General features: G+C 38.4%; 1 protein-coding gene across 3 annotated transcripts in view; it reads left to right on the forward strand.

The window, feature by feature from the left end:
* Positions 1-19,537, forward strand: part of LOC134213296 (bone morphogenetic protein receptor type-1B) — a 601,077-nt gene that overhangs the window by 49,509 nt on the left and 532,031 nt on the right. The window lies entirely within an intron of this gene.

Consider the following 19,537-nt stretch of genomic DNA (forward strand, 5'->3'; position numbering starts at 1 on the left):
CTGCCAAAATGGCACACGAGCTTAGCACCCCAGAAGTGAATAACAAAAGTCAGAAGCTCATCTAAACAGAGGATACTACGTTGCAAATTCTGAGGTTATACACACGAGTTTGCTAAAGGTGTCTGTCATGCCTTGGGCAAACGGTGCCACAAATGCAAGGGTAAGAGCCACTTTGAGAAGGTCTGGCAGTTTTCCGAAAGATCGAGAAATCGCAAAACAAAAAAGTTAAAGAAGTGATACGGATTCTGATGGTGATACGGCTAGTGAGTCATCGCTGGAAGCATCCGAAGAGTAGTGTGGAATCGGAAAAAAAAAAGTTTGACCATTCGGGAAATGGAGGAAGCGTTATGGCAGAAGTGAACTTAAAGTTTAACGAAACGTGGAAGAAAATAAAATGTGAATTGGATACCGGCGCGGATACGAGTCTCATTGGACATGCTACTCTGGCAAAGCTCACGGGAGTTCCGGAACCGCAAATGCTACCGTCAAAGTTCCGTCTTCAAAGTTTCGGCGGTAATCCAATCAACGTGCTCGGACAAGTAAAGTGCCATGTCGCCGTCAAGGTAAGAAGTTTATCCTTGTACTTCAAGTAGTTGACGTAGATCATTGTCCGCTCTTGTCGGCAAAAGCGTCACGTGAACTTGGTCTCGCGAAGTTTTGTAACGAGGTGACATTTGCAAAGCATAACGCAGTCAAACGGAATGCGGAATCAGAAAAGCTATTCAACATATATCGAGTTGAGGCACAAAAATCGTCAAACATCACGAAGAGCTATTCTATGGATATGGCACACTACTAGGAACGGTAAGTTTGGAGCTTGATCATACCGTTAAACCCTCGATACAATCACCACATTGGGTCGCTATCGCACTAAGACATAAGTTAAAACTTGAACTGGAGAAGGAGAGCATAATCACGAAGGAAACAAACCATTCCGATTGGGTCAGCAACTTAGTCATAGTTCAACAAGGTGGATCAAAGGCAGGGGTCAGAATTTGTCTGGATCCAATTCATCTCAACAAGGCACTTATGAGACCTAATCTTCAGTTCGTTACTCTGGACGAGATACTGGCGGAAGTGGGCAAGGCGAAGGTTTTTTCCACAATGGATACTCGAAAAGGATTTTGGCACGTAGTGTTAGACGAAAAAAGCAGCAAGTTAACCACATTCTGGACTCCGTTTGGTCGATACCGATGGACGCGTTTACCATTTGGCATTGCATCAGCTCCGGAAATCTTCCAAATTAAACTGCAGGAAGCAATTGAGGGATTGGAAGGTGTAGAGTGTATCGCGGATGACTTGCTATTGTTCGGAGTTGGAAATTCCATCGAAGAGGCACTAGCAAACCACAATGCTTGCCTGAAAAAATTGCTTTGTCGTTTGGAACAACATAACATCAAACTCAACAAATCCAAACTGAAACTTTGTGAAAAGTCAGTTATGTTTTATGGACACTTGCTCACCGATGAAGGTCTCAAACCAGATGAGTCAAAAATCGAAGCCATTCGTAAGTATCCAACACCGCTAAATAAAAAAGACCTTCATAGGTTCATAGGTATGGTGACATATTTGGGCCGTTTTATTCGGAACCTCACCGCCAATATGACCAGTCTACGCAAACTTATACCCGAAGCTAAACCGTGGAGTTGGACATCCGTAGAAGATGCGGAATTCAAGCACGTCAAGAACTTGGTATCGGGCTTCACAACGCTACGTTATATCGACGTAAACCAACCAATCACCATAGAATGTGATGCTAGCAGTATTGGCCTTGGCGTGGCGGTATTCCAGGAAAATGCTGTTATAGGATATGCTTCAAGAACTTTGACATCAACGGAGAAGAATTACGCCCAAATCGAGAAGGAGTTATTGGCCATAGTCTTCGCATGTATACGGTTCGATCAGTTGATTGTTGGTAACCCAAAAGATACTGTGAAAACTGATCACAAGCCGCTGTTATCGATTTTCAAGAAACCACTACTGTGCGCTCCACGTCGATTGTAACATATGCTCCTGAATCTCCAACGATACAATCTTTCCTGGAATTTGTTACCGGAAAGAATAATATAATTGCTGATGCGTTGTCCCGCGCTCCATTACCAAACGTGGATTCACAAGATGAATACAGAAAGCAGAATATTTTCAAAATTTTCGAAGCCATTCAGGAGACGGAATTGAGCAGCTATATTTCTGTTACCAGTACCCGACTGGATGAAATAATTCAAGAAACAGAAGCAGATCCAACAATGCAGCTGATCGTTGAATACATCCAAAATGGGTGGCCGATGAAAGTCGAGAGCGTTCCAGACAGTGTTAAAATGTATTACGGTTATCGGAGCGAATTGTCAACGCAGGATGGCTTGATCTTCCGTAATGATCGTATTCTTATTCCACATTCGTTGCGGAAGAAGTTAGTGGAGAAATGTCACGCTAGTCACAATGGCATGGAATCGACGTTGAGATTGGCACGGGCCAACCTGAAGAAGACGATTCGTCTTCCAGAAAAAATGAAAGATTTTCATTTGCAATTTTAAATTTGAAGAAAAGGGAGAATGTTGTGGTATTGACGAACCCCTCGTTGTGTTTCCCGACGTGCTATTGGTGAACCCTTTGTAGCGTTTCCGCTATGCGATCGAATGAACAGCATCGATGCATCCGCCATCATTATCGTTTTAGTTACCGGTGTGTTTAGATATGTTTTGAATAAAGTTAATGATATTAAATGCTAAACCGGACTTTTAACTTTAACAAACATCTCTGAAGGAATATGTTAACGCAAGAATGTTTAATTGGTTCTGGAAGACACCTTCGTGGGGGTAATTTCTCATTTCGACTTGTACACTGCAGATGATTACGTGGATAAGGTGTTTGTTACTTGGTTAACGATGGACTGTTCTTTATTGAGTTCTATTACAGGTTTTTATAGAGCACACCTGAAAGGTATTTGATACATTTTGAGATGAACACAAATTCTATTGAACACTTTTATTTACTTATACTATGTTGTTCACTATAGAATGGTGGTGCAGATATATATGTGTACACTAAGATGATTTCAAATTGCCTCTGGTGGTCTAAATGAGGGAAAAACGGCGCAAACATACCGCCGCCCTTGGAATACACGATATTCCAACAAGAAATGGTTGATGTATTCGTTGTTGTTTTGAGGATGAAATTTTAGGAATACTGTTCGGCAACGTAGGCAGCATCAATGTTCACGTAGGATGGAAAATAACAGGATCACTCTGGTTGTTGTTAAGTTGGTTTGGATAGTGGTCTTCATGATCATGGACCTTGCTGCAACAAAGATGCTCGCTGGTTGCTTGTTAGGTTTCATAGTTGGTTGAGGTTTAGTGCTACTTCTGTTGAACGTTGTTGACTGGATCCCTTCAAAATGAGTGAACTGCATATTGCAATACGGTTCACTTTGTATCATTTGCCTCTTATGCGCTCCTGTGGATTTCCAAAGTAGCCGAAGACGTCTTCTACCCATTCACACTGGATAAACTGGGTGCCACTTTGGAACAATTGGATTGTTCTTCATTGTTGAACAAACATCATAAATCCTTTCTCGCGAGCGCTCAAGAAAGGTGTGTCCCTTTGTTTTAGCAGTTAGGCGCTCCACTTGGAAGTGGATGGAACTCCTGGGCGAAGGAGCGATCATAACAACTTGCAATCTTATCCTTGATTACAGACAATGCCTTCTACTAAACGACAAAAGGACGAATTCCACCGGTTATGTTGGACGGAACTCCCAGCTGGTGGAGATATCGGTGGGAGAGACATAATGATTACGGTGGTAATGGGTTCCAGTCCAAAACAGTAGCACTAGTCGCATAGATTCCAAAGAGGCTTGAGTTGTGCTGGGGGTCCAAACGCAAGATGCAGCAAAGAATGATGCCGTTGTCCACAGTGACGGCAACTGTCAGGATGTTGGCAATGCTCATCCGAATGCCCCGAGTTGAAGCAGTTCATACAGAGTTGTTTTTTGTTCACTAGATGATTACGTTCGCCTGGTTTTAGTTCTCCAAACTTATCGCACTGGAATAGCATGTGCCCATAGCCACAAAGTGTACACGGACAACGTTTGGTAGCTTCAGCAGCCTTCCCGATCACTTTCATGACGTCATGAGCAGGAATTGCAAAAAATCAGATCATGAGTAAAAATCGGCTAAATTCATGCCAACTTGATGCTCTACTGCGGCCTAATCGCTGATGCTTTCTAGATCGTTGAAATTGGGCGTTCGTTGATTCAATGTTTAAAGATCTTCATCGCTCACCAATGGAAGACAACTATGAGCGAGGCAAATCACTTGGTAACCTAACAATGAGTGTTGTTACCACAAGCTGTTAAAAAAATCTTTTCAGACATTAGGAAGATTAAGTCCGATATGAGAATGGAACTCTTATACACTGCATGGGAGGCTGTGATACTTTTTCTCCTCCATCCCAGCTACTTGAAAGCAAAGTGAATAAAGCAGAACACCTGATGTGTTTTAGTTTTATTCTAGTAGAGCAAGCGTAACACGAATGCTCCAATCGTAGCTTCCATGGATACCATACCAAGTTTGGCTTGACGAACTCTGTTGCTCGTTGTTTACGCAGCAACGATCGCTCATAATCATTGTTTGGTATCCATCTGAGCAAGGCTGTTCACTCCCTGGCATAGGATGCTATGATTCAATTAGATCAATGCTCGTCCACTTCACTCACGCTTTCAATGCCTGGTCATGAGCAATTGCCGCATGGCGATTGCCACACAAATCACACAAAAGCCTGCTTCTGCAATTGATCCTACTGTGCCCGGACTAAAGGAACGCGAAACATAGGCAATTGTTCTTCATGAAAATACGCTTCTCTTGGGATTTCATTAGTTTGAATTGAACTTCGTACACTGGAGAAGGTCGTGGAAGCTAGCGCACACTAGACACTTGGGGATAGCTTCTACTTTCAAATTGCACCTTGCAATGTTTGTTTTCACCGGCTCACCTTGCTTGAGGACTTCACTGGTTTTATCGATGTCTCGAACTGCTGCTTTGATGAGTTTGTCGGCTTCCGGATTGGCGGCAACTGCCGCTGATAGCAATTCCCGGTACATGTTGATGGCCACCTGTGACCAAAGCCGCAAAAACTCCATTTTAATAAGTCGTGTTTTTGTGCTCGGTTGGTAGCACAAGATGGCGTCTAGAAAACGCCGCCGATAGTCTTCACATCGTTGAGTTTGGGACGCCTGATCCACTTTCGACAAGTATCTTCGTAAATTGGTTTCTGCATGAAACAGTCGGACGAGTTAAAAGTGACGACGGAGGTCCGATGGTAACGTTTGTTCTAGTTTGCTCACTGGCGGTACACTTTCCATTTTGGATGAAGTTGAAAATTCGTTAAGCACACTTGCACTCGAACACTTGTTTTGAAGAGAGCGATGTTTGCACTAGTTTGCACCGTTCTTTGCATTTGTCGAATACACTCGCAGGTACTCACTCTCACGGCTATCTCGTTTTTTGATCTTGTTCGTTGGTATTAACACTTCCGAGAAAGTATTATCAATGGAATTCCCGATTAAATTCTTATTGAAACTAGAAAAAAAAAATCGAGGATTTCTCCAGTAGTTCTAACGAAAATGCCTCAAGAAATTCTTTCGGAAGTTCTCCAGAATTTAATAATATCCGCGAAAATTCGTTATTTTGCAAAGTAATTTTGTCGTATGAAGCAGCGGTTTCCAACCTTTTTCTTGCATTAATTTAGGAACCCCCCCATTTTTTTGATTTTAAATGAAAATAATTGTAACACATAAAGTATATGAAGAATGGAACGGGATATATGATTCCATTTTGACTGAAATTTTCATTATATCGAGCTCTTGGAGAGAAGCTTCCGAGCCTTTCGAAACTAACTAAACTAAAAAGGCTAAACGTTGGCTTCCAAGCCTCTAGAAAGATGAATTCCGTGCCTCTTGAAAGGAGGCTTCCAGGGCTCTTGAAAGGAGGCTTCCGGGCCTCTTGAGTGGAGGCTTCCGGGCCTCTTGAGTGGAGGCTTCTGGGCCTCTTGAGTGGAGTCTTCTGGGCCTCTTGAGTGGAGGCTTCTGGGCCTCTTGTAAGGAGGCTTCCGGGTCTTTTGGAGTGGAGGCTTCTGGGCCTCTTGAGTGGAGTCTTCTGGGCCTCTTGAGTGGAGGCTTCTGGGCCTCTTGTAAGGAGGCTTCCATGCCTCTTGAAAGGAGGCTTCCGAGCCTTGCGAAAGTAGGCTTCCAGGCCTCTTGAAAGGAGGCTTCCGAGCCTTGCGAAAGTAGGCTTTACTTTCTCTTGAAAGAAGGTTTCCGGGCCTCTTGATAGTATGCTTCCGAATCACTTGAAAAGCGGTTTCTGAGCATACTGAAAGTAGTCTTCCCAGCATCTTGAAAGAAGGTTTCCGAACCTCTTAAAACAAGGATTGCGAGGCTTTTGAAAAGAGGCTTCCGGGCTTCCTAAAAATGACTTCCAAGCCTTTTGAAAGGAGGCCTCTGGTCTGAACCTCTTAAAAGTTGGTTTCGAAATCTTATGAAAGAAGCCTTCCAAGCCTCTTGAAAGAAGTCCTCCGAGCCACTTAGGAGGCTTTCGAGAAGCGTATAAGGATGTTTTCAATCCTCTTGTAACGAAGCAACTGAGCTGAACTCGGAAAATAGCCTTCATGTCTCTCAAATAAAGGCTTCCAAAGGGTAGACTGTAAATTTAACTGTCTGACACGAGTTACCCAATAATATGCAATTAATTGTCTAAGACGAGTTTAGTACTTTCCATTTGATTCCAACGGGTTTTGTTATCTTTCTTGATACGTATTTCGACCTCAACTGTTAGGCCGTTTTCAGTGTCTTGTACTTGACTCGACTTATTAAGTTGAGATCGAAATACGTATCTGGGAAGATAACAAAACGTGATGGAATTAAAATGGAATGTACTGAACTCGTCTTAAACAGTTGAAGACATTCCACTAAAAGATCTTAGCTTCGTCAATCTGTCCTTTTGATATTTTGTCCCACAGCCCTTCATCCAATTCATTAGTCTTTGAGTTACTGATCGCCATGCATATTATGTACAAGACAAAAATTAAAAAAAGAAAGAATATATATATACTTTATCAAAAAGTTTTGATTAAAATTGATTAAAATCCGCCATTATGCATTTTTGTCCGAGGTACTCCCTGGGCCCAGCGAAGGTACCCCCAGCGGTACATGTACCCCAGGTTGAGAACCGCTGGTTTATAGGGTTACTGCTCCTGGACTTCATTTCAAAGCCCCGATATTCAACTCACGAAAAACAAAGCAATGAAAAGGTATTTGATTTGTTTCTTATTTTTGTGATTTTTTTTGACGTAAACTACGTCTAAGGGGAAGACTCTGATACAGGGTGTAAAACGGAAATTTCCAAATTCGAGACCGTCACGAAATTAGGATAGATTTCAAACGCTAATAGCTCCTTTATCTTTCAATGGATTTTCGAGATTTTATTACCAATCGAATCGGTAACTCTCCAGCAATTTTTTAGGCCCATTGGAACTATTGATTATCAACGTTAAAACATTGAAAATTCCAAATCTTTAAAAACTCAGTAAAATTTCACAGTTTCGTTACGACCGCGCCGTCTGCAGTTGGTTCTTGCGCTCTACTTTTGTGCGGTGATTCGCACAAAAAGTACAACAATAGAACCAGAGCAGTGACCGCGGTCGGAGCAAAAAAGTAGTTTTTTATGAAAAAGTGCTACAGATGCTGGACATGTTCATGTTAGCAAGAGGTGAATATTAAAATTGATTATCAACTTTTTTTGACGGATATTGAGTAAAATTTCTGTGGGATAGAAAGAGAGAGCAATGCAATTTTACTCAGTTACTGAGTAGGTGAAAGTTAGCGTGTATCCTACTATTTAGGCAGCATCCCTTTAAAATAGCACTTCAAAAACATTTAATCGCCATTTAATAGGCAAATAACTATGAGATGCATTGATCACTCTAAGACGAATAACAATCGTAGAAAGGCATCATCACCACTGCGGAATAATAAATTTGGGGTTTTTAAATGGAAATTTTAAATTGTCATATCCAACCATTTTCATATATACAGTCAAACCTCCATGAGTCGATATTGAAGGGACCATCGACTTATGGAAATATCGAGATGAGGAATATAAAGTCATTGGGAAGCTGTTTGAAGGGACCATCATAGTAACCCAGAAAAAAAATTTTAATATGGAATAATTTGCTTCCATGAGTCGATATCGAGTCGTAGAACATCGACTCATGGAGGTTTGACTGTAGTAAGTTACGCCAATTTTGTTCGAAACATAAATGAATTGGTGTGCGATCGAACATGATTTGCGGAAAAACTACACATTACACGCGGCAAAACTTTTAACAAAACAAACCTCGCTACCTCCCGACCCCATATATCCAACATCCCAATGGTTGTAATTTGACTAAGCACGCACGCGCGGTTCGAAGTTTTTATGAGAATTACTATGAAAACAGTAAATTTTTCGGAAAACCGTTTTGCAACGTTGGTCATTAATATCTAAAAATATATGAGTACGTCGGCAACATAGGAAACTTAGCAAGTGAATAAATCGTCTTTATTGCAAAACAGTTCGCTGCTTACAAGAAAAAATATTAAGGTAATACTAAATCGTGGGAAATTCAATTGAGCACGTAAAAGAATAACATATCAATAATGAGCATTTTTATTTTCTTTATAACTTTGCTTACCAAAATCCGATCGGTTTGCAACAACAATCGCCTTACAGATTTAGAAATATTCTACGAAATCTTCGGGTTGATTATATTTAGGGGGAAATCCTCCAGTGCCGGACACATAAGCCATTTAACAAAAAAAAACTTTAACTATCCGGATTATGTTTCCTTTTATACCATACTAGCAGAACGTACCCTGCATTGTTCGGGTTTTTACGTTTAACGTTCGAAATGTCATTTTCTGCGTTGATTGCGACGCCGCACTCTAGATCATTTTTCGAGCGATCGCATTAGGTTTTCTCCAAACTCGCTATTGTATTTTGACAATTTTCCCAACTTTTCCTTTAAAATGTAGTAACCTTTTGCATATAGAAACACAGCTGATCCCAATACGAATCGATTAGTGAGGAAATCTCGCAAATCGGTCATCCTCTTCGTGAGTTATAATGCCTCAAAGGAAGAATAGATAGAAGAAAGAAACAGAAAATATGACCATTGACCATTGATGATTCATACAAACTTTGAATTTGATCATTTGAACACGTTTTTCGACGATGAATTTTGGTGAAAAATTTTACGATTTAGATAAATGTCTTCTAGTACCGGACGCTATTGCATCATGTTAAAATGTGACTAAGTTCCTGTTACATGAATAAAGACATCATTCAGAATAGTAATATTATTCACGTGCTTTAAGTTGTAAATATTAAACATTGTTAGTGGAGCTTATTTGACTCTTCAGCTAAATTTTTTAAATCCTAATCCAAATTCCCACCTTTTTCAAAGATCTCTTCAATTTTTGTTTCTGCTAATTTCTGTGGCTTTCTCAGCAAGAAGAAACAATTGAATTGAAGTAAATGTAACAAAACAGGTGTGAAGAATTTTTATTCAACTTCAAATTTTGTACAAAGTTTATCACATGAAGATCTGATTTTCCTTGCCGGGACCTCGGAGGACCTTGGACGGACCTTTGCAAGTAGTGTCGTTTTAAGAAGTGTCCGGTATTGGCAGGTGTCCGGCGGTGAGAGATTTCTCCCTAAATAGTTAATGATCCGCCTCATGAAACGATCTCTCACATACGGGGCGATTTCTATAGTAATTTCCATACAAACTTCCAACTGCTCGTACTCAGTTAAATTTTAACCAATTCAGTTGAAAATTTAGGAGGTTCACCAAAACAGCAAATGTTATCGTTCAAGCATAAGGGTGCGAAAATTTCAATCACTCTAGGCTCTAACCAAAATAATTAAAGCTATGTCCATTTAAAATCCGGAATCATTTATTGTATTGCAGCGGCACGGAAAGTGACCGCTACAAGAATTCTTTTACAGCGGTTTGTCTACCTAGGCGCCCACTTACTGTGGTATAAATTTCACGATGTTTCGTGCAGCGAGTCAAAAATTATTCCAGATGGAAGCCGAAAGGAGAGAAAAAATCTACACACCCACGTTGATAATCCTGCTTATCGACGATGGAACCTACGTCAAAAAGGATTTCGGGCAGCTTCCTAGCCAAAAATTCTACATGGCGACAGCAATAGGAGTAGTTCCTGCGAAGTTTAAGTTTGCTTTTTGGACAAACTTGCAAAAAAACAGACGATTTTGGCAAAGGATATGCAGCTGTGGAGCAAAGACCTAAGTGTTTATGACGAAGAAGATGATGGACTCGAAGCTGTACAAGGAGGAATGTCTCAAAAACCGCGGTCTACCTTCCACAAAGCCCATAAAGGTCCCGTGAAGTTTTTGCCAGATTTGGCGACTTGCCACTACAGCCGGGAAGTCATCCAGTGGTACCGCGATAATAACGAAGATTTCATCGATAAAAACATAATACCACTCAACTGCCCACAGCTCCGGCCCATCGAGACATTTTAGGCAGTAATGAAGTGGAAGCTCAGGAAAAGTGGAAAAACAGCTCGGTTCGCGACTCAGATGACCAAAATGTGGAACAAATGTGCAAAGGAAGTTGACTCCGGAGGTGTGCAACTTTTAATGAGAGGAAAAAAGAAGAAAGTGCGAATTTTCACTAAAAACAAGAAGAAATTATTTGTATCAACATTTTTCCTTAAAGTACAGTGAATTACCCTTGTTTTGATGTATTAACCTTATTGGTACGTCAATCCGTTACCGAGATACAGATAATTTTATTATTCTGGATTCTAATTGGACATAGCTTTATCTTATGATCTGTTTTACGTAGTTTACGTCGGGCGGTCGTATCTTGTATATAACCCTTCTGATTTTTTCTATTGTTCAATATGTCGTTGATGTCGGCAGATTAAAAGTAAATATATTGAAGTTTCGCATTGAAATTTGTTTTTGAGTAATTTAACCATTATAAATGCCTGTCGCTATTTTGTTTTTGCAGTTTCGATTTTCATTTTGTTAGCCGCGGATTTTGCGGATTAAAATTTGCTCAGCTCGTAACAGCCTTGAGTTTACATGATTTGCTCTTTTCGAGTCTAGACACGCAAAGCCATGCTGTAACATCTTTGAAAAAAGTCCAAAAAATAGTCATATAAATCAACAAAAAATCTGCTTATACATGTAGATAAATAAAATGTTCCACTGAAATTACGACCGCAAGCAGATTGGACTGACAGGGAAATAAGAATGTTACTGGTTCTGAAATTTATTCTCAATACTGAAAAAGCGAAGCATATACATATTTCTCGCCGCTTAAGAATGTATAATCTATGGACATGCGCCACGTAATATTTTATTCATTGGCCCTGCTGTGTCTCATTTTCAATGCAAAATGCTAGCCAGCAGCAGCGAACCTAGACGAAAAAAAAAATTGCTTTATACGTTCATCCCAATGATTCCTTCCTTGTTCACAGAAGCCAGCATTCTTCCCAGCAGGATGTCCGCATTTGAAAGTGCAATTTTCCAATACACTGCTGAGGAGTAGGTACCGTTCGAACGCGCTCGTCTGAATATTCCGCTGCGGAACCGACATTAGCCTTTCATATCTTATGGATTTATTCGATCGTTGGCCAGGCAACCGTATATGGTTTTTTGCTTGGACTGGACGACATCGCGCATATGGCAATGATGCAATTCAAATCATTGCCAGCAATAATGGACTGGACTGCCTAGCTAGAATATTTATGCTTGCGGACAAGAACCCGGCGATTAAAAAGGCAATTGCTTGACCATAATACCGCTAAGGCTGTCATCGACAATTACGTCAATATTAAATTTGAATCGCTCTACAATGGTTACTATGGTCCCATGGGCATGAACCCGCTTTGATGATTCAGAATATCTTACTTCAAATAGGTACCGTGCGGGACCGAAATCCGTACTGCACCGAAGTCCGTCCACCTCTTGAGATATCAATAAATTAAAGGGGGTTAAAGGTAGTAAATTTAGAAATCATTTATTCATTCTGTTCAGATACTTGACAGTAAGCTTTCAGGTCATTGAAATGGAAAGTAGGCTTTGAAATTAAAACAACAAAAATCAAAAACAAATCGCCACCCACCAAACGCGAAGTTTTTGCCGCCATTTTGTTTTCGGGTAGGGCATAATTGCACCAAGAGTAACTGTGTTTTAATTGCTAATTGCGAATCATTACATAAGATAAGCGGGACCGCTTCTCAAGGTGCGTATCGAACTATTTACAGTGGTAGTTTAGTCAATCAGACTGCTTCAATTTAAATATTTAGTTAAAAAATAGCTGTACGGAATTTGATCCTTTGATTCGAAATCCGTCCACGGTGGACGGATTTCGAGACAGGAATAGTAGATTTTATTCATTATTTTATCATGTTTTTCGTAGTTTTTTAATGAGTAAATGTAAAACATTTGAAAAGTAGAAGCCTTCATGCTCCTGTGTCAATGAAAAACGTTTTATTTACATTCGATTTCTATTTTCTAATGACTTTTTAATATACTAAGGTGCTTAACTGTACGGATTTCGATGCCCCACGGTATCCTATGGGCGATTATTTGGTTTCGAATTCAATCGATGTCTTTCGTCTTATGAGGTTTGTTGTTTGTTTTTTAATGATCTTACTGTAATTATCATAAATTATACAGCAATAAACTGCAACTAGTGGAACTCGTACACAACCCGCAGTTCTATGTTTCTGCTTTGGGATGCATAACAAACTTAAAAACAACTTAATTGATTGTAAAACCGCACTCGGATCTTTCACCAAGGCAGCTTCTTAGTTTATGGAAGTTACCTTTACCTCATGCTGTGACACGCCAGACAGTTTTTACTACATTGTAGTGAACGATCTCCTAGACGTGAACCATTGCAGGCAGTTGGCTCGGCAGCAGTCAGTGAATATGAATGGAAACGTTTTGACAGTTTGTCATAATTGTTGCTGACGCTGTCGCCATTGCTGATTATAACTTCTACTAGTCAAATACTACTGACCTACAACAGAGTCCATCTGTAGGACGTTGAGATCAACTGCAGGATTAATGCATTAATCCATGACGGGAAACTTTTTTCTGGGCAAGCTCCCTGTGCCGCTAGCTGTCAGAGACCTCTAAACGCGGACAGCTGTAAATCATAAATGCCGGCTTTAATCAAGCAATATGGATTCCGAACGGGACCGTTGATCATTGTCAGTTTTAATGGCTGGATTTTCTACATCGTTCGGTTAGATGGTAAGAAGCGGCTCAAAAATATTGTGACTACAATTTTTGAACGAAAACTCGATTTATATTCAAGATAAAATAAAGTTAAACTACCGACGAATACTAGGGGTTCCTAGAAATAAGTTGAATGCCAGCGTTGATTCTTTTTTTTAATTTTTTTTTTCGATTTTTAACGATTAGATTGAGTTCTGATTTTGAAAGTTATTTGTATTCATGTAGGCTGGTTATAGTCGAAGTGGGGGTGTGAGGCAATATGCCCTGTAACGATTAGGACGTGTATTTTTGCCTCATGCAACAATTGAATAATATAGCTAGCTGATGCCATCTTAAATTTGTAGAAAATCTCAACCATATTGATAATATTAACATTTCCAAAAATTGGTGATATTTTGTTGCCGGAAAACTCATAAGGCAAAACGCCTTTTAGTTTTTTTTGCTGTATACGATGGACAGTATTAGAATTTATATCTGTAAAATAATCGGATCGTTTTTTTTATTGGCAAATCTAATTAAACTAGTTTATTTGTGGACGCAATAGCGCCCGTGGAAAGTGTTTATTTTTATTTTTAAGAGTCTTTTCTGCATTAAAAAAATCAAAATTTTCAACGTCTGTTGTCTGTGATTTTTTTCATCAAATGCTGTGTCTGGTTGGTAGTCATATGGCTACTGCTCCTGCCTCATACGCAGGAGGTCGTGGGTTCAATCCCAGGTCCGTTCCATTCTCCTACTTTGTATCTTTCTCTTTATTTCTCATGTTCTAGCAATCGCTAGAACTGGAAATGGATTTCCATACCGTTTCCATTACTATTCCTATACCTTCAACTTGAGCATTCTATCAGTAATCTGATAGAATTGGAAATGAACTATAGAGCTCGTTTCCTACATCAAATTAAAAATTCCATCAGTTACCTTCTCCTATCAATCACATTGGCAGCTCGTTAACCAAGACGGACCTCTGCCTCTCCAACCTAACCCAGAAATTCCAACAAGTTCCGCATGAACTCGTGGCAAGTGCAGAGGTATATTCGGCTTGCAGTGGGCGAGTGATTGCATCATCATTTCCTCCCCCTTCCCTATATTGACTTGCATTCTGACGTGGCAGGCGCCAGTATGACCTAACAAATGAGATCACCAGTACTTGTACATTGAAGATGTGTGCTAGTCCCAAGCAAACATCTGTTGGTTCCCTGTGCAAGAACAGCTGATCTGGTCATAATGGAGTAGCAACTACGAGCAGTCAATCAAGCTCAAGCTCAAATGCTGTGTCTGGTTGTCTAAGATTGTCACTGGCTTTGTTTTCTGCATCCGATAGTAAAAAAGAATTTAAGTGTCAAATATTTTATTTTTTTGTGAGAATTTCCCCGCGTGCTACGTCTGGTTGGCTAGTCACCGGACAGACAAACAGGGCTATTATATTTACGATTATTATTGATTATTGATCCTAATTAATTATCTAAAAGATAACTCGTCTAGCTCAAACCTTTGTAGGGGTATGTGGCGGGACCATCATCATCATCATCAGCTGGCAGCTCCTAGGGAGCGTCGGTGAAACAGCATTCTGGTTTGGAAAGTGCGTGGAGACGCGTTGTACATTGTAGGTTAGTCCCACTAGAGGATTTTGCCCGACAAAATATTAGATGTTTCAACAAAATGTGGAAAATTTCGGTTTTCCCTATTTTCCTATCGAATGTATCGATTATTTTGACACTTTTTTTTTGCATAACCTACATAATCTTCGGTCTAGTTTTGTTACAAACATCTCAAGCACGGTAAATTTTAACGAATACCCAAAAGGCGTTTTGCATGAAGGGAGGCGTTTTGGGGCCACTTCTCCTGCCAGCTTCAGATGGAAATAATTATAAAGTCACCACTTTTATATGGGGCTTCACTGCACACAAGTGAAGTTTTGAATATTTTTTAACAAAATCAGTTTAACCTTTTTTTCCAATAAACTCAATCGGTGTCTGCCTTTCTCTATCGTCACTCTCACTTAGCAGAACTAAGCATTTCGATGATTGCACGATCATTCTGCACCCGATAAAAAAACACAAGCAAACGCGTACCCAAAACACGATTTACTTTCCGACTGTACGCAACAGATTCAATCACCCGGATTTCGCGAAACTTCGGCGTCCGATACGAAACACGTTTGATCGCGTCTTCTTTACAATTCTCCTACCAAAATCTGTATGAAAATTACTTGGTTGTTACATAAAAAGTTAGATATCGATAGGTTCGTATAAAGAATGGTGTGACATACGGCTACGTTGGGTGTTGAGAATCACTTTTCGATACATCGTATTGCACAAGATACATTGCTGATCTTTTCGTAAGTCGATAGTATAGGGATGACTTTTGCTAATGGCATGCCATCCGATTTTTTGTTGTTTTTATTGTCCGCCATCTAAGATATCCATTCTGCATAAGATATATGCTAAACATCATCAGAGCTATTAGTTGTACGCACACTTCGACAATGTCGAATCGACATTTCAAAATAAGACCAAGAAAATTGAACCAATTTTGAGCTTTACTGTGGACATATACATATCTGGTTACCCTTAGGCCATATTAATTTCCAACATTTTTCAAAGCAACTAAAGCAACAAGCCTTTTAAACTAAAATCTAGTTGAGCAAATATTTTGACCACCTTTGGCCGTTTGGCCGAAGAAGTCATCTAGCAGAACAAGTGATTTGGCCGTAAGAAGAAAATGTCGTTCGGCCGAAATGGCTTTTGGCTGAAAATGGCCATTACAGCATTTATCTTCAAAATCTCCATATTGCATTTCTCGTCAAACCAATCAATCGACTTTGTTCCACATGTTCGACGACGTTCTTCTCTACATAATTGATGTTCTGCTCCAGGACTCAGAGGGATTTGTCGAGCGTGGCCTCTGCTGGCAACGTTATTTTAAGAGTCTGCGATGACATTGCTACTAACAAAGCTTTGGCCGCATTTCCACATTCATCAGTTAGTGGTCTGAGTTGATGTTGGTGCCACAATAGGTTTATACATCGATTATGTGTAGGAATTTCCTAATATGAATATAGATTATAGGTTCTACACTGTTGTGCGCACATGTTTGTGGAATTTCAGTGCGCACTCGTGTGTGGTTACAGCGATCGGTGTTTTACTACATTGAAATGGCGTTTATAAAATTCGAACATCCCTTTATTTGGTCACTTACTAAAAGACAATTAAATAATCACTTGAATAATAACCAAACAGAGGTCAGTCAAAGAAGTGTTAATCAAAATGAAAAGAACTGGCCAACAACAACAACAACATTTACGTGAAGAAATTAAAAATATAAAGCAAAAACCTAGGCTCACAATGGAGCCCATTCTATAACTCAAATCAGACAAAGGTTGGGGCAACTTATATTGTAAAGATGAAGTTTTTCTATTCACCTTGGCTTAAGGTTTGAGGGAAGGGTTTTCCGCAGGGATATAGCGCAGCTGTCAACCCCATACAGATGCACCGTAGTAAACATGAATTTGACACTTTTGGAAATCCTGACAGTTTTGGGTATTTTGACATTTTCGGTTTGTGCACGCTTAATTCAGTTGACCTTTTTCCATGAGTTTCAACTGGGTTAACTCCTGTAAACGACTCGTTTTTTTGGCGTGCACGTGTGAGTGCACTACACGATTCAGAGGAATAAATATTTTTTTAAGTTATAAATCTGTGTAAGTCAACGAATAAAAGAGTAAACATATCTAGGTATGTATTTCATGTTTGATACGGTGATTTTGACTTTTGCTATACCCCTGGTTTTCCGTTATAAAAGCTCTGGTAGCTCTCTTTGAGGATCGGCGAGAGAAAACAGCAGCGTCGACCAATCACGAAATAGGGAGATCAAAATTACAAACTCCAGCTGGTTGAGCAACATGTGCGTTTTCTGGAGCAACATTGGAAATATCTTAAAAGATTTACTGTACGAAGGTCACAAATATGCAGGATTAGAGTAATGATCGTGCAGCTGATACAAGAAAGGATGCGAAATGCAAAAGTCAAATAAGTCAAATAAGTCAAATAAGTCAAATAAGTCAAATAAGTCAAATAAGACAAATAAGACAAATAGGACAAATAAGACAAATAAGACAAATAAGACAAATAAGACAAATAAGACAAATAAGACAAATAAGACAAATAAGACAAATAAGACAAATAAGACAAATAAGACAAATAAGACAAATAAGACAAATAAGACAACAAGACAAATAAGACAAATAAGACAAATAAGACAAATAAGACAAATAAGACAAATAAGACAAATAAGACAAATAAGACAAATAAGACAAATAAGACAAATAAGACAAATAAGACAAATAAGACAAATAAGACAAATAAGACAAATAAGACAAATAAGACAAATAAGACAAATAAGACAAATAAGACAAATAAGACCAATAAGGCAAAAAGACAAAAAGACAAAAAGACAAAAAGACAATAAGACAAATAAGACAAATAAGACAAATAAGACAAATAAGACAAATAAGACAAATAAGACAAATAAGACAAATAAGACAAATAAGACAAATAAGACAAATAAGACAAATAAGACAAATAAGACAAATAAGACAAATAAGACAAATAAGACAAATAAGACAACAAGACAAATAAGACAAATAAGACAAATAAGACAAATAAGACAAATAAGACAAATAAGACAAATAAGACAAATAAGACAAATAAGACAACAAGACAAATAAGACAAATAAGACAAATAAGACAAATAAGACAAATAAGACAAATAAGACAAATAAGACAAATAAGACAAATAAGACAAATAAGACAAATAAGACAACAAGACAACAAGACAAATAAGACAAATAAGACAAATAAGACAAATAAGACAAATAAGACAAATAAGACAAATAAGACAAATAAGACAACAAGACAACAAGACAAATAAGACAAATAAGACAAATAAGACAAATAAGACAAATAAGACAAATAAGACAAATAAGACAAATAAGACAAATAAGACAAATAAGACAAATAAGACAAATAAGACAAATAAGACAAATAAGACAAATAAGACAAATAAGACAAATAAGACAAATAAGACAAATAAGACAAATAAGACAACAAGACAAATAAGACAAATAAGACAAATAAGACAAATAAGACAAATAAGACAAATAAGACAAATAAGACAAATAAGACAAATAAGACAACAAGACAACAAGACAAATAAGACAAATAAGACAAATAAGACAAATAAGACAAATAAGACAAATAAGACAAATAAGACAAATAAGACAAATAAGACAAATAAGACAAATAAGACAAATAAGACAAATAAGACAAATAAGACAACAAGACAAATAAGACAAATAAGACAAATAAGACAAATAAGACAAATAAGACAAATAAGACAAATAAGACAAATAAAAGACAAATAAGACAAATAAGACAAATAAGACAAATAAGACAAATAAGACAAATAAGACAAATAAGACAAATAAGACAAATAAGACAAATAAGACAAATAAGACAAATAAGACAAATAAGACAAATAAGACAAATAAGACAAATAAGACAAATAAGACAAATAAGACAAATAAGACAAATAAGACAAATAAGACAAATAAGACAAATAAGGCAAATAAGACAAATAAGACAAATAAGACAAATAAGACAAATAAGAAAATAAGATAAATGAGACAAACAAGAAAAAAAAAGACAATGATATTACTCCAGCTATAGATCCAGGAATACTTCAGGATATTCGTCCAGGAATTCCTTCGATAATTCCTTTACATGTTCTTTCGCATATTCCACCAGAAATTCATCAAGAAATTTTCCTGGATATTTCTCCAGGAATTCCTCCTGATTTACCTCCATGATTTTCTACCAGAATTAGTCCGAAAATTCATCCACACATTCTTCGAGATATCCTCCACTATTCTTCCAGATATTCTTTCGGATATTTCTCCAGGAATTCCTCCGGATAATCCTCCAGGAAGTAGGGGAGACTTGGGGGACTTGATCCCCTTTTCTGATTTGCGATGTATCACAGCCAAAAATGAATAAACATACGCGATTTCCATACATACTCTCCACGAAATATAGTATTTAACTTTACTGATGTATGACAGTCCTTAAATTATTTTTGTTATTGATACACAATCGATTTTTTGGAGTGCTGTCAAAAATGGACTTTTAAAATTCTCGGGGGAAATTTAACCCCCTCCAAGA

The sequence above is a fragment of the Armigeres subalbatus genome, chromosome 2, assembly GCF_024139115.2.
Source record: "Armigeres subalbatus isolate Guangzhou_Male chromosome 2, GZ_Asu_2, whole genome shotgun sequence".
Classification (NCBI taxonomy): domain Eukaryota; kingdom Metazoa; phylum Arthropoda; class Insecta; order Diptera; family Culicidae; genus Armigeres; species Armigeres subalbatus.